The sequence below is a fragment of the Pinus tabuliformis genome, chromosome X (genome assembly GCF_031772625.1).
Source record: "Pinus tabuliformis cultivar Carrire ecotype Pingquan chromosome X, CPIR1, whole genome shotgun sequence".
In the NCBI taxonomy this organism is placed as follows: Eukaryota; Viridiplantae; Streptophyta; class Pinopsida; order Pinales; family Pinaceae; genus Pinus; species Pinus tabuliformis.
This window is the reverse complement of record NC_142308.1, coordinates 675,296,815-675,311,246: the sequence shown is the minus strand read 5'-3', so window position 1 is coordinate 675,311,246 and position 14,432 is coordinate 675,296,815. Positions and strand designations below refer to the sequence as shown.

Genomic DNA, 14,432 nt, shown 5'->3' with positions numbered 1-14,432 from the left:
ATGAGTCAAAACTTTGCTTTGGTAATGCAAAAAGAATTTGAAATGTCCTTGCTTGGTGAACTCACATATTTTCTTGGTTTACAAGTTCAACAAAATAAATATGGTATTTTTCTATCACAAACCAAGTATCTCAAGCAGATCTTGAAAAAATATGGCATGGAAGATTCTAAACTGGTATGTACCCCTATGGTAACAGGATGCAGTCTCAGTTCAAATAATGAATCAGCAGCAGTACATCAACCAACCTACAGATCCATGATTGGCAGTTTACTTTATCTAACAGGTACCCGACCAGACATCATGCATGTAGTGGGAATAGTTGGAAGATTCCAAGCAAATCCAAAGGAATCACACCTTCAGGCAGTCAAAAGGATTTTAAAATATCTTCAAGGAACTCAGAATTTTGGTTTATGGTATCCTAGGGATACAGATCTTACACTTAATGCATATACAGATGCAGATTGAGCAGGAAGTGTGGATAACAAAAAAAGCACTAGTGGTGGTGCATTCTATATGGTTTCCAGATTAGTATCTTGGTTCAGCAAGAAACAAAGTTCAATTGCATTATCTACAGCTGAAGCAGAAGATGTGGCTGTTGCATCTTGCTGCACACAACTACTTTGGATGATGCAAACATTGCAAGACATTCAGATCACATGTACTCCACCCATCTCCATTATATGTGATAATACAAATGCAATCAGTATTTCAAAGAATCCAGTCATGCATTCCAAGACCAAGCACATACCTATCAAATATCATTTTCTTCGTGAACAATTGCTTGAACAAAAGGTCAAATTGGAGTATGTTCCCTCCAAAGAACAGGTTGTTGATATATTCACCAAACTGCTGCCCAGAGAGACATTTGAATATCTCAGATAGAAGCTGGGAGTAGTTGAAGCATCATCTTGTTGTGGAAACCTATCTGATTCAAAGAAAAGTGGTTTTACGCGAGTTTCATGAAGCGTATCCGCGTACATATGCCAGTTGATGTGGATACAATCGCGTATATGTTGGTTTGAAGAAAAACAGTGGGCCAGACTCGGCAGGAAAAGAGTCTGATATGGGTCTGACAATGATCATCTGGCACATGTTCAGGGGGAGCATATCCTTCTAATAATGCTTTGTTGGCATTATTTTGATACAATTTCACAGTTGTTTTTGATTCAGGTGGAACAGGTGTAGAGGGAGATCATGGTCGCTGGTTTGGATGGTGATCGACAGATGTTACTGATGATAGTTGTTGATAACTATCATAGTCTTGTCTTCAAAATTTTGTCTCTATGTTATGAATATCTTTTATTATCAAGGTCATGTAACGACCTATTTCCCCACTATGCATGGGATGAATGATGTAATGTTCCTGTTTTGTCATGTATAAACATTTGGTATATCCCCACTTGGTTGGGTGGATGAGTCAATCTTGGTATATCCCCACTTGGTTGGGAGATGGATGTATGTATGAGTCTTTGGTGATAGGAAGGTCATTTATGATGTATAGAGTCATGTTTTTCTTGTAGAACATCTTTTCGCAGACCTTGATTACAGTCAGGGGGAGCATGGACAACACACTTCAGCATATCAAAGAATTTAGAATGTACTCAGGGGAGCATAACCCTTTCCCCTTGATGACAAAGGGGGAGAGTGACTTGGGGTTGCCATCAAGTCCAAAGGGGGAGATTGTTGGCATTATGACTCAGATTTGGCGCTATGTCACAGGTGTTGTCCTTGATGGCAACTCTCACAGATGACAGATCTCAGTTCAAGTTCACAAAATGAAGAAAGAAATGTATACGCAGGTTCCCATTGACCAAGTCGCGTGTACATGCGGGTTCGCAGACCAAAAGGCTCGTATGCATATACATGCACTTTCACGCAAGGAAAGGCGCGTACATGTTGGAAAACTTAGTTTTGGTCCATGGTATTTGGTCCATGGTATTGGCCCAAGGTATTTTGTCCGGAGTGTTTACTCCGGGTATTTGGTCCAAGGTATTGATTCTAAGTGGTTTTGAACCATGGTATTGGGTAAGGCCTAAAGACTATAAAAGGAGGAAAAGATCATTTGGCAAAGGCACTCAAGTATTGAATATCTAATGAAGCATAAAATCTAGAATACAGGTCATTGGGTTATGGTGCATCGCTGGATCTGAATCAAGGATGAACCTGAGTGCTGAAGGATAAGTACTATTGATGGGTCAAGATCTTAAGGCGTAAAGAAAAGTATATTTGTGTGGTTTTGATCTTTTATCTGAATATTTGGCGCATGTCGTAATCTGTAAATCTGATTATTTGGGTATAACTGATGTCTAAATAGTTGTAAAGGTTAAATCATCTTTTACAGATTTGTATGCAGGTTCATTATAGCAAAGGCAAGTATACACGCTGGTTTGGCATTTCAAAACGCGTATATGCATGTTAACCTTGGGAAGAATGCGTATGCATGTAGGTTCAGCACAATGAAGTAGCGTACACCTCATAAAATATGTTTTAGCTACTTCTGTTTGATGTTGCAGTGTTCTGGGTTCTGGCTTGGGTTTGGTTACTGTTACTGTATTCTAGTTACAACATTCAGAGAAGTGATTGTTTGATTCAATTTTTGATTGGTGCAAAGGAGATTGGTTGATACAGATATATGTGAAGTTTGATTGATGTTATTGATGGATCCAATTTGAAAATTTATGAAACGTGGTCCCTGGAAGAAAAGAGAAGGTTGTAGCCTTCTGTAGGTCAGCACCTACGTACTAGTAAACACATCAGCTAGTACAAGAGCTAAGGGGGTTGAAGCTCCCTTCCAGGAGAAACTAGAGAACGAGAGAAGGTTGTAGCCTTCTGTAGGTAGAAGCCTGTGTACTGGTATAAGACTGCACCAGTACAGAAATATTGTAAAAAGAAGTTTCTTATTAAAAGAAAATAGAGACGAATTGCAGCAGGTGGTTTTCACCCACATTGGGTTTCCACCTTATATCTTGTGTTCTTGTGTGTGATTGTCTGCTCTGTTTTTATTGTACCTGGTTACTATTTATATGGTTCTGATGCATAGATTAAAGATCAACATCTGATGAATTAACTAAATTATAAGTCTGCAGGGTATACGCTAGTTTCCTTAACTACAGTTGCGTATATACATAGGATTTATTAATTGAAGTAGCCTATACAAATCTGATTGTGAAATGAAATATTGACTTGCTAATATTGATTCACCCCCCCTCCCTCTCAGTGTTTTTTCCAACAATAACAAGTGTGCAATACATCTTAGAAAGAGCCTTAAAGCCAATGAGGAACGAAGGAAGGATAGCGAAGGAGAGTAGCATCATTGGGGAATGTTTTGGGCTAATTATACCCTCACACGTGCAAAGGTTGCAGGTCCAAAGTTGGAAAGGGAGGATCGAAGGTTGCAGTGACCTAGAAGTGATATTGTTTGGGTTGAAGTCTTCGCTTAAGAAAGTCAATATAGAGAGAGAAGAGTCTCTCTCAAGGAGGAGACTATTTGGGGAGCCAAATCAGATCTAGGGTTTCTGTTGTGAAGAAAAAGGGTTGTATTCCTACAAGAAGAGGTCGAGAATATGAAGGAAGCTAAGAAAAGGAAGAGGAAGAGCAGTGTTCAAGAGAAGGCTTATGACTTAGTCTTGGGAGGACTCTAGTGTCAAGGGTCTTTGTCATGGTCTTGGGATTGGTCAACTAAAGGTTCTATAAGAATAATTTGTTTGGGTTTTCCTCTCAAAGAATGAGAGGTTTTGGCCTTTGCTGATAACCTATATACTATGTCTCTTTATTTTCGATACAATTCTTTCTGTGGATAGAGACAATCCCTCTAGCCCAATGAGTGGGACTAGCAACCTACGTGGCAATCTACTAGACACTTTCCTAAATTACAATTAAAATAGAAGAGGAGGAAGATGGCCTACCTCGTTCTGATGATATAATATCCTCCTTTGTTGAAGACCTCGAATCACTTGCGCTATGGGCTTGGTCCTACTACTCATTTCGTTTAAATCCCTGCACAAGAGATGAGTACACAACAAAGCATACAAGTAAAAATAGCATAATCGAAAGTAACCTACTTAACAAATCAAGGAGAATTAAGATAAATGATGCATTAACATACACATTTATGGAAAATGAATCAGTAGTTGTATATATTAATAGAATAAAGGAGGAAGCATACAACCAATCATTGATGTCAATAAGCTCTCCTTGAGTGAATGTCCAAGTCCAAGATCAAGCTCTCCAAGTACTCCTTCTCCAAGCCAAATGAGTAGCATGTAGGCACAAACTCAAAATAAGGGTGAAAATAGCCAAAGACCAACAATTTGGGAATGGAAGAGGATGAATATATAGGCAGGGAAAGGGAGTTAGGATCTCTCCAAAGATAGAAGAAGGCCCCCATCTCAAAGAGGTAGCTCATAGGGATAAGAAAAAAAGGCCAAGTTGAGAGAACTTGACCTAATCCACACCAAATAACCTCCATCTTGTCGTTCTGAAAGCCTCTAGATCACGAAGCTTCTTGTCCTCTTTGGGAAAATTTCCTTTTAGGGATCATCGTTGGTATCAAATCCAAAAGTGCATTGGCATCGTAGGGCTAGTATAGTGCAACTAACGACCATTGTGGTTTTCAGTTTCACAGGAGCGATGAAGCTAAAATTACGGTTTTACAGCCATTTGCTTCAGGGCAAGCTTAAAGGCAATTTTCAATCAGTGTTTTAGGGAGGATCTAAGCTGTATATTTGGATGAGTACATTGCATGATGGTAATGTTTCAGGCACTTTGGGGTATGTCACAGGGAAGTGCGGGAGGTGTGACAAAATATTGTGTAACAGATGCCCCCTAAAGCATGAAGGCAGAACAGGGAGTGATGGTTGAGATGCTTTATGAGATTTTGCAAGGACGAGAACAAACATTGTCAGGAGACCTACAAATCAAGGACGCATATACATATACATATATGATATCAAAACATGAATCCACGGTATGGACACAGCCATCCGGATAATAAGGACTATGTGAAAGGATCCATGGTATGGGTGCAACCATCCAAATGAAAAGGATCATCTGTAAATCTAAGATCCAAGGTATGGACGAAGGCATCCAAGATAGAAGGATCACCATAAATGTAAAATCCTACAGTATGGTCATAACCATCCGTATAGCAGAAACGTGTACAATCATGAATAATACATAACTCCATGCAGCCTGAGTCATATCAGACAAGACTCATGGTCTTGCGCTCCATCCCAACCCGATCAAAGTACGAATTCTAATATGTGAATGAATGTTTCGAAGCCAAACATCCTAGAAAACCACCTGATTACTAGCCAATGATGTGGATCATTAACAACAACGAGACAAACCACTAGTAATGACAATGGTCCTCAAGGTACGATAGTATAATCTGTGAATGTGAAAAATGAAGATGAAGTTGAACACTCATGGAATCATTCGATCGAAGGCCAATGATGAAAAATTGTCGTCGAATGTGAATAACTTGCCATTAAGCATTGCAAGCTCTAAGGTACTGAAAGGGAGTCTCTAAGCCATCTACCTGGATAATTAGATGAAGTCGATAGGAAGTGACTCGTTGAAGGAGGGCCATGATGAGTCCCCCATCATCGACATGAAACGAGGAATAAAGTGGAATAAAATGAATAAGATCCAAGATTGTAGCGAAGGGTCAGATAATGTATAGGTAATAGACTGCAGATAGGACTTCTCTTGAACATCGGTGACACGATTCTGGGGTGTGGTAGAATTTGACTCAACATATGACCAAAGATCATGATGAAATGGAATAGTCAGATGAGAGGCAAAATGGATCACCCAAACACGAGAGGACAAGTGACTGAGTGAGGATATCCCAAACCCGACACGAGAAGCAGAAGAGTGTCATGTTCAAGAGAGACATGCTGCCTATACAAAGGATGTTTCACTTTCATTTTCCCCCACTATTTCTAGCGAGTACCCCAATTATTTTTTATCACAAGCTTGAAGAGGATAGCATATGATTGTCATATAAGTTCATTCTTCGAATGAATCCATCCTAGTAAGTTTTACAAGTCCTAAGAAGGAGAAACTCAGTCTCATCATGGTGACGAGTCTTTCGTCGTAAAGTTTTAACGAGTCTGGCGGAAGAATAACTCGGTATATTTTTCATGTTTAGAGAGTTTGAAAAAGAGACAAAAAAGAAAAGTCCATCATGTCCCTTTTTCGTAATTTGTCCCTCGAACTCAAAAAGGTAGAATACAATATCTGAGAGAACCTCTTGACCATGTCGACCAAGGTGTACCTTTTTCATAAATAGTCAATCTCAACCTGAAAAAGGAGTAAACGTATATTGAGACGACGTCAATTCATTTAATTTAATGAGTTCAGAAAAACAAGTACTCGACGATCTTTTCATGTTTCGAGAGTTAGAAAAGAGCTTAAAGATTACTTCAGGGGGGTTCCTTTTTCGTTTATTTTTAAAAAGTCTAAAAAAGAGATAAAATACAACTCGTTGAATCAGTCAAGAATAATCATTGTATCCACCAAAAAGTACATGTAACTGCACAAAGATAACCACACATCACTGATATCAAGGAAAATAATAAAATATTAATAATAATGGAAAAAATGAATTTAAAACTTATAAATAGACTAAAAGTAAAAACATTTTTACCATTTCACTTGGAGTAAATTTGAGAGTGCATTTTTACCCCATTTTCTTCGATTTTTCAGGTGAGCAGTGTGGGAGATCCAAGGCATCATTTCTCGAACCGTCAGCTGCAGGTAAGAGCACTGCCTTTTCTTTTGAATTTCACTGTGTTTTCATGAGTTTTCATTGAATGTTCGCTTGTCAAAGCACTAGTAGAAAATGAGAAATTAGTGACTAAGTAACTAAAAATGTTTGTTACCACAACTTTTCCAAGTGAAATACTACCAAAAATGAGCAATCTTAAGTGACCGAACTAAAAACAACTAACATAAATCACTAATTTAGTCACGAGTTAAAATATGTGACTAGCTAATAAGTAATACAACTAAAAATGACTAATATGAATGATTAATTTAGTCTAAGAACAAAAATACAACTACCTAACAAGTACTACAATAATATGAATCAGTTTTTTTATGTTAGTCATCTTAATTGTGTCAAGCAATCTAAACTTACAAGTGATAGGGGATTGAAAGGTTGTTAAAGATTGGTTGAAAGGTTATCCTTCCTTAAACACTTCTTCATCCTCATATGGTGTATAGGTGAGCCAACTTTTCACTATGTATCTCTAATAATTTGTAATTTTAAAAATATATTTTTTAATAAAAAATTTATTTTATGTATTTTTTAAAAATCTATTCATTGAATCTAATTGGATCTAGTTCTAATTTGAAATTAATTTAAAGTGAAACTTTAATTTTTAAGACTATAATATCAAATAAAAACTACTTTAATTTCATATTAACCAACCTACTTAACCCCATATCTATCAAGCGTTGAGAGAGGTCCAATCCCTCGAGGTGCAAACTTTTTTTCCTAGTGCAAAACTTGAGGAAATGTTTTCACCTCGAGAGATTGGATCCCTCTCGGCACTTGATAGTTATAGGGTTAATATGGATCTAGGTTGGTTATATAATACTATATAATATCTATATTTTTATTTGTGTCTCTTTGTTATTCCCTCTCTCTATCTCACCCCCCAAACATACACACACTCTCTCTCCCTCTCTTCCCCTTCTCTATCTATCTCTATTTTCCCCTTCTCTCCCTCTCTATCTATATCCTTCTCTCTATTCCCTCCCGCTCTCCTCTCTCCCTCACTCTCTCTCCATGACTCCCTTGTCACCCCCTCTCTCTCTCCACCTTTCTCCCTCTTATGTTTTTCTTGTTCTCTCCCTCTCGTACCCCCTTCAATTCCATATCTCTCTCCTCATACCTATCTTCCTTCCTCTCTATCCCTTATCTCCCACCTCCCTCTATCTCTCCCACCCAAATCACTCTCCCTCTCTCTCTCTATTATGTCCAACTCTATCACTATCTCCCCCCTCCCTGTCCTTCTCCATCTCTATGTCTCCATCTCTCTCCCGTCCTCTTCTCTCCCTATCTCAATCCTCTCCTCTTCTTTCTCTTCCCTCCTCTCCTCTCTCCCTCACTCCCTCTCCATCTCTCCCTTCTCACTTCTCTCTCTCTCCACCTCTATCTCTCAATGTCTTTGTTCTTTCCTCCCTCTCTCTCCCACTCCAACTCCATCTCTCTCTCTCTTCCTTCCTATCACTCCCTCTTTCCAACCTCACTCTCTCTCCATCTCTCTCCTCTCTCTCTCCACCTCTATCTCTCTATGTCTTTGTTCTTTCCTCCCTCTCTCTCCCACTCCAAGTCCATCTCTCTCTCTCTCTCTCCCTCCTCTCTCTTCCTTCCTCTCGCTCCCTCTCTCCCACCTCACTCTCTGATTTGATATTCACCCTATGAGTGACATCAGTTAAAGATTTATTATTTAAAGGTATTACAGACTCATGTGTTGGTGTGTGTTCTGTGTTATTTAAGCAACGGATCGATCAGATTGTCAATACACAAACATTTAAATAAAAGACAGCAAAGAAATACAGTAAGAAAATACAAAGACATAAGAAATTAATAAGGAGTTCATCCTATTCTCCAGGGCTACATCTCTGGTCTAGCTTTCAGTGGGGGCTTTCTTTTATTGTGTCTTCAGCAGAGAATTACAGTGTAGAGACTCAATATGAGTTATCTTTAAGCAGGTTTTGCTTGGTAGGATGGTTCTTGGATTCCCCAAGCCACTGGAGTACACAGAGTCTTCTTCTTCCTACTAGCTTTGTGACCTTCTGGTCTACAGTGGAAAGAGCCAAATGTGGTGCTCAGTGCGGACAGATTCCTTTACGGGATGGCTTGAATCTCTCAAGCTCTCTGGTGCTCGATACTACCGCTGGTCAGCTCGGCCCTCTATCTCTTTCTGCTTTTGCTCTTTCTGTTTTTTCTTTCCTGCCTTCTTCCCTAGTTTCTGTCTCTCAGTGTTCAGTTCTCTTCTCTGGGTTCACTCTGACTGACTCCAATTGTGTATTCTGTCTCTGTTCACGACTTTTAGGCATTCGTCCTAATGCATGTTCGATTCCTCTTCCTCTTTGTCAATTCACCTTTTGCAGCTGCACTTGGTGTTCCCTGTTCGGCGTCATCATCAGCGCTCAGGGAGTGGCCACATGTCCTCCTCTAAATGACGCTAGCATATTTCGTCGGTTTGTTTCTTCAGTTACGTCGTGGATGCGTTCTTCCTCCACCGTGGCGGTCACACGGATTCCGAATCCTTCTAAAACGCGGTGTATTCCTTCGTCGATTCCGCTTCCCCCATCGAGCGCGATCTCAGCTGTCCGATCAGAGGCCTCCAGATCTGACGCCATACGCACGTTTTGTGCGGTTGACTTACTCGACTGATAGCGCGCAATCAACGGCGGTTTTCTCTCACCTCCGCTTGCCACGCGTCGATCGACGTATGGAATCGCTCCGCTCTCGTCCAAAACCTCTTACCGTTTGAGGGCACCCCGATCAAAACCGCCGGTTCCCAGAGTGCGAGTCCCACCTTTGTACGTTTAGCGCTTTTTGCCTTTTCTGCTCGCGGTTCTCCGGCTCACCATGCGTTCATGTGCTCGAGCCTCCTCCTTCACGGCCCTGTTCGCCTAGCGATGCACGATTAACGCTAATCGCACATCAAATTGCACCTCCTTTTCCTGATCTGAGGCTCCCAAGGGCTAATTTGACCTCCTACGTAATCTCCATGGGCCTCGGTCAGCGCGCTTTAACCGACGTCCTCGTCGTTCCATGTTGGTTGCCATTGCCACTAGTTCAGGGGTGTTTTTGATCGTTGTTTTGGACTTCTTTAGAGATTTGTCCCGACTTGATACAGTCATGGTTCTTTGACAGTGTTCTATGGATCCAATTCGGATCACTCTCTCTCCCCCTCATCACTCTCTCTTCCTCTCTCTCTCTATCCTCCAACTTTTTCACCGACTCGCTCCCTCTCTTCACGCCCCGCCCAACTCTCTTTTAAATTTGATCACATTGTATTGTGTTTAAAAAATTATCTAAATTAGAAAAACGTAATTGGTTGTAAAATATTAAACCTATATTTTGGATCAATCATGTCAAAGAAAATAAAATAATGAGAAACTTTAAAAAATCATGCATTATATTTAATCTATTATAATTAGTCAATTTCTTGCTCATATCCCTTGGATCCTTAGCTATGATGGATTGATGTCGGTTCTTTATATATATATATATAAAGAACGGCATAGATCCATCTTAGCTTAATTTTATTAAAACCTTATTTTAATTTCTATGGAAATATTTTTAGTAATTGTGAGGATAAAGGGTTTAGATATATCTCAAATTGCAACATTTTCCCTTTTAGATTCAATTAAAAAAAAATGTTGTAAAATTAAATTAAAATAAAATAATTTTACTATGAAATAAGTTATGGTTTTTTTGCATGTGATATTGATAAGCCATGCTATTGGCCCATGGTATTGTAACAAAGCGGATTTATAAGTTAATATCCATGGTAAAGTGAGGGTGAATATCCATGGTTAACAATTTTGTCATATTGTTATAAAATATTTTATTGTGAAATAATTTATGTTTTTTGGGCATGTGGTATTGTTATAAAATATTTTGATTGTGAAATAGTTTATGTTTTTTGGGCATGTGGTATTGTTATAAAATATTTTGATTGTGAAATAGTTTATGTTTTTTGGGCATGTGGTATTGATAATCCATGGTATTGACCCATGGTATTGTAAAAAATGCTATTTTTTACAAGTTAATAATATCTACCATAATGTGGGGGTGTAATGTGGGGATGAATATCCACGGTTAAGAATCTTGTCATATTGTAGTAAAATATTTTAGTTGTGAAATAAGTTATGGATTTTGGACTTGTGGTATTGATAAGCCATGGTATATTTTGGATCAATCATGTCAAAGAAAATAAAATAATGAAAAACTTTTAAAAAATCATGCACTATATTTAATCTATTATAATTAGTCAATTTGCTTGCTCTCATCCCTTGGATCCCTAGCTCATATAAAGAGCCGACATAGATCCATCTTAGCTTAATTTTATTAAAACCTTAATTTAATTTCTATGGAAATATTTACATTGTAAGGCGTTCCCCTCTGAAAAAGAACTCCCCTGGTTGCCTTCGTGTCATAATCTGTGCCATTCGATCTTTTGTCAGACGATTGGGTTATGATTATCCGTTGATTTGAATTGAATGAAAATTGCTACTCATAATCTGTGCCATTCGATCTTTTGTCAGACGATTGGGTTATGATTATCCGTTGATTTGAATTGAATGAAAATTGCTACTCGGTCCCAAGTCATCCATTTCCCAACTGCACAAGCAGGGGTTAAATTTGACGGGTGACCCTACCCGTCAAGGAATTTTTTTATGACGTTTTTATTTTTACACTGCCCATCATATGACTTTTAAAATTTATTTGTACAAGTTTTATCTAATTTCAAATTGTACTCATAATTGTTTAAATTTTTTATTTTTTGTTCTACAATTGGGCTCAAGTCTCATTGCTACACTTTGTTTTGAGACCTGCTGATCATGAATCCCTGCCAACTGTATGCGGCTTTTTCACAGAGGATGACAACTTCTGATCACAAAACTTCAAAGCCAAAATACGCGTTAATCCACAGTTGCTCTGGTGGAGTTACTGGTTCTCGGTATGGCATCACTTTGGACATACGGCAAGGAATGGAGAAATTAAAGCAACGTATAGTGACAGAATAAAAGTAGATCATCACCGACAGCATTCCATATTTTTATTATGTTTGCATATATGCATTTCCATTCTCATATATTTTTATTATGTTTGCATGTATGGATTTCCATTCTAATAAAATATATACCGCAAAATCTGCCAGAAAGGAAAAGTTTAAAATTGTTTTGAATATTAGTCTCTAAGAAATCGGTCATGGTCCTCCAATAACCAACACAGCGTGCGAATTTGAACTATTTTAGGCATCATATTTGGTATATGATAAGCGGCGTGCACATTCAAACAAACTTCACCGAGCATTTTTATAAAGTAGTAATTTATTTAGTGTATATACTTCCCCTTTTTTGGGTGAAGAGTCCAACTTATAAATATTCAACCCAACTTTTCTCTAAAATTTTTAATCGTGTTCTGATTATAATAGAAATAATTCTGATAAGGTAGAAAGGGCGATGTCATAGATTGGGAGGACCATAAAAGTGCTGGTGAGATGATCTAAAAGAACTCTATAAAGTAAAAAAAACTCAAGATATGGACTCAAAGCAGATCACTCAACATTAGATTGAATTAAATCATAGAAAACTTTATTGGAGTACTTCAATTGAAATAAGGACAAATAAATCTCACAAAGAAAAGGACAACAATTCGATTGCAGTTAAAAGATTCTGAATCATAAAATATGTTCACAATATGCACACTCATTGTAGTAGATTCTTCCTTTCCTAATTTGATAGATAGAGTGAACCATTTTACAAATCACAATAACTGGAATCTTGAATAGCATTTACAATCTTAAATTGCTTCGTTGGACTATAATATATACTATTATTTCCATAAATTGCCTGATAGGTTGGCCGGAGTAAATAGCGATCGTGAAGCTTTGGCTGTTAAAGTGCTTGTTAGCAATTATCAAATATAAAAAGCAGTAATATCCTGATCCTCTGTATTTCATGTGCAGGAGTTGTCGGGTTTGATGGTTCTGCGTCTTGCATTTCAGAGCCTTGGGGTTGTCTATGGAGACTTAGGCACATCTCCTTTGTATGTTTTTAATAGCACATTTCCTGATGGTGTCCGCGATCGTGAAGAGTTGATGGGGGCTCTTTCGTTAATCATATATACTTTGACACTAATTCCTCTTCTGAAATATGTCTTTGTTGTCATGAGGGCCAATGACAACGGAGAAGGTAACATGACACTATGGCTTTGCATAGGAGACTGCATATGATAAAATCAAAATGCCCTGCATATTCCTGGCCCTTGCGAATTTTGTAACTATCCATTAGGCTTACATTCTAAGTATCATTGGGTGATTCTATTCAAACCCAATAGACAATTCCAAAGTTTAGGCTAGAACTTTCTGTTAATTGTTTTGAAAAATTCACTCGGCCATTCTGTTTATAAGGCTATCTAATTTCTTTTCCTGTCACCTGCTTTTTAGTATGCATATAAATGCAATTTTAACAAGGGCTCTTAAGATATCACGTTTCTGTGATGTAGGTGGAACATTTGCTCTGTATTCATTACTCTGTCGGCATGTTAAAGTGAGCACTATTCCGAATCAACACCGCACAGATGAAGAACTCACAACTTATAGCAGGCGAAAGATTGAAGATAAGTCATTTGCTGCAAGAACAAAGAAATGGCTGGAAGCAAAAGTTGACCGTCAAAATGCACTTTTACTTCTTGTACTTGTTGGCACTTGCATGGTCATCGGTGATGGAATTTTTACTCCTGCTATCTCAGCCTAGAGCCTAGAGGAGAGATTTTAGTGAAGGCAGGGGTTCTCTATTCATCAGGAGGTGGCGGAATACTTCAAGATACAGGAAAGCTTTTTGCAAGTAATGTGTATATTAGTAGCATAGATTCATCTAAACTAGTGTGTATATTAGTTGCATAGATTTATCTAAAACTAGATGACCCAGAGAGAATGCAATTTCTAGTAATGTGTGTATATGAGTTACATGGATTTATCTAAATCTAGATTAACTAGAGAGGATGCAATTTATAGACTACTTTTCATGTTCATTTAGTGTTACATTTAAGGTTTCAGTGACAATATTGCCATTGTACTAAAATATCAGGAAACCTCTAAAAAGAAATGAAAAACCTCACCTTGTAGCTCGGCCGGATCGTAAGCAGAGTCTGTGGTTCAATGGGAGAAATTGCCGATGAATGGGCAGATTCTCGCTCGCGCTAGCCACGATTCTCGCTCAAACAACAGCCAAATACGCCAAACAGCAGCTCCAACGGATTCAAGCGGAGAAGGGGAGACTCGGAGAGCTTTTACGAAGATAAAGCTGGAAATATTTCAGTGGTCCGGGCGTATGATGGAATTTTCACTCGAGCCGGAGCGCAGCGCGGACCGGTACTATTTGATGGCCCTTCACTCGTATTTCGGAGCTGTGCAGCAAAAAGGTCAGTGGATTTCGGAGCCGCCGTTATCAGATCGCCTATCAAATTTTGGGCCGTTTCCGAAAACTGATTACTGTCGCCCCTGTCGCCCCTGACCTTAGTGGCACCGCAGAACTGTGTGTTACCAGGGCCCGTGGCTTGGGCGTAGAAATTGTTGCTCTCGTATCGCAAGAAACAGCCATCATAAATAACTCTGCCGCCAGACACGGCGGAGCAGTTGCGAATTTGCTTCTCTGCGACGGTAATACATGTG

The 14,432-nt window shown here is 38.7% G+C and overlaps 1 pseudogene; it reads left to right on the top strand.

Annotated features, from left to right (window-relative positions):
* Positions 1-13,515, top strand: part of LOC149141785 (potassium transporter 10 pseudogene) — a 77,228-nt pseudogene extending 63,713 nt beyond the window's left edge.
* The last annotated feature ends 917 nt before the right edge of the window (positions 13,516-14,432 follow it).